Below are 2106 nucleotides of genomic sequence, written 5' to 3' on the forward strand. Positions count from 1 at the left end.
TAAACAATCTGCAAGATTTATAAATTAACTTAAGAAATAAGGTCAATTTCTAAATGTCTCTGGTATCTATTTCAAATCAATTGAAATCATTTTAAGTCAAAGGAAATAAAATTTCAAGGCAAAGAATTTATATGGCTCAAGAATTAAATTTTTGATGTCATCCCTATGTTAACTTTCTTTGCCCTTAAATGAGAAAATTAGCTCACTGTATTTTCTGAAAGACAAATACATTTAAATCATAAATTGCTTAAAGATTTCTTTTCAAATCTCTATTTCATTTAGCAGAAAAATCGCTTTCTGTTTCACAATAGTTGTGGAAATTCCAATGCACATCTTATAATCCCTTTTATAGTTATCTTCTGCATTGTCACTGCGTATGTCAAGCCCCCGTACAAAGTTGAATCCATTTAGAATTTAGTAAAACTCAGATGGTGTTTGTATGTTTTGATTGTTTATAACAAATTTTCTTCAATCTGCTTTTTTTATAAATTTTTTTTTCTTATTTTATTTTGTTTTTGTTTTTTGGTGGGGGGAGAGTGGATAATTAGGTTTATTATTTATCTTTTTATTGGAGGTACTGGGGATTGAACCCAGGACCTCATGCATGGTAAGCAGTCACTTTACCACTGAGCTATACCTTCCCCCCAATCTACTTTTAAAAATGCATTTTTCTTAATGAATGGAAACTTCTGCTCACCTAAGAGCCACCTTATATTTTATCTATCAGTGTCATTATACTGTCACCGTTTTTGAGGTTTACTCACAAATTTCCAGCTGTCATTTTGTCTTGTGTAGAGGAATGAGTTAATTCATTCAAAAGACCTTGTGACAAGTTAAATCCATTGCTTTTAACACATCGAGATGTATTTGTTTTTCTTCACCACAGTGTGCACTCAAGTAAATGCTGTGCTGTTGACACCTAATACTTAACGTGTTGGAGGCCAATTCATTATTTTCACCCAGCAAGTTTCTCATTTTTCAAATACCCCAAAAGTCACAGTGGTACTTTTCCTTTTTTCTCCTTCACATAATTTGTTGGATATTTGTCTTCTCTGAATATCTTAAAAGTGAGTGAGATTATATATAGCAATAGAGATAGAGACAGAGACATCTCAGTCATGAGAAAATTCCAACTGTTTCTACATTTTGTTTCTATTGAATTAGTTAATATCTTGTTAGTAAAGGGGGATAAAAATCTAAGTCAGTAGAAATCTGGAAATGTGGGATCTCCTCCAACTCTACTAAGTGGTGATTGGAAGTAAGTACTTCAGTTGCTTCTCTTTGGTTCTCCATTCCTTCATCTGTATAATTAGATTACTGAAGTATCTCCCAGAGGTACTTTTAACATGGAAACTGATCATAATTAAGTCAGTGGGTGGTGGGAAGTCTGTGAGGTGCATCTTCAAGGCTGAGCAATCATGGGACTCCCACTAACAGCACTGCCCACAAACGTGGGTTTGTCTCCGATAATCACCTGCTACCTTGCACATAAATTTTGTATTGATAAACTAAAAGAACAACAGCTTTTAATCATAGTACTCGAGGTCTACTTATGACATTTATTATTTACATATGGATGATGAGAATTAGCATTTCTCCTCACAAGCATTTGAATTTTCCTGAATTCAGCCCCCTTTTTACTAGTGTGGAATAGGAAATCCATTTCATTCCCTGAAAGTGGAATGAGTTTAGGAATGGAGAAAGAAACTGTGTTCCTCTGGCAAGATCCCCTGGGCTGAGATGCCAGCTTCATTTTTCTTCATTGTTCAATGTTAATTTGGTTCAGCTTTGTTTGCTGCCAGTGCAGTGTCATTTGAAATCGAGAAAACAAGAAAAGAAACTGCATCCTAGTAATTCAATATATTTAGCACTTGGAGAATTGCAGACTCCTGAAGGTTTAATAATTTATTTAATTCTATTTATGATATAATCATTGGGGGGAAGAGCATTTTAAATTTAGAGAATATTAAACATATTTCTGTAAAATCCTCCACATGATGTTAACTGCTATACCTATCCAACTCGGTCAGTTGGCTCAGAAATGCATAGCTATCATGTTTTATCTTCTCACGTGGAATTTTTTAAAAATGTGAAAAATCTACCAAC

At 33.8% G+C, this 2106-nt stretch overlaps 1 non-coding gene across 1 annotated transcript; it reads right to left on the reverse strand.

The window, feature by feature from the left end:
* Positions 1 to 569: 569 nt before the first annotated feature.
* On the reverse strand, positions 570 to 642 carry TRNAG-ACC (transfer RNA glycine (anticodon ACC)). Its single transcript has one exon. It is a non-coding gene; the product is annotated as a tRNA-Gly (tRNA).
* Between the last annotated feature and the right edge of the window lie 1464 nt (positions 643 to 2106).

This window comes from Vicugna pacos, chromosome 3 (genome assembly GCF_048564905.1).
Source record: "Vicugna pacos chromosome 3, VicPac4, whole genome shotgun sequence".
Lineage (NCBI taxonomy): Eukaryota > Metazoa > Chordata > Mammalia > Artiodactyla > Camelidae > Vicugna > Vicugna pacos.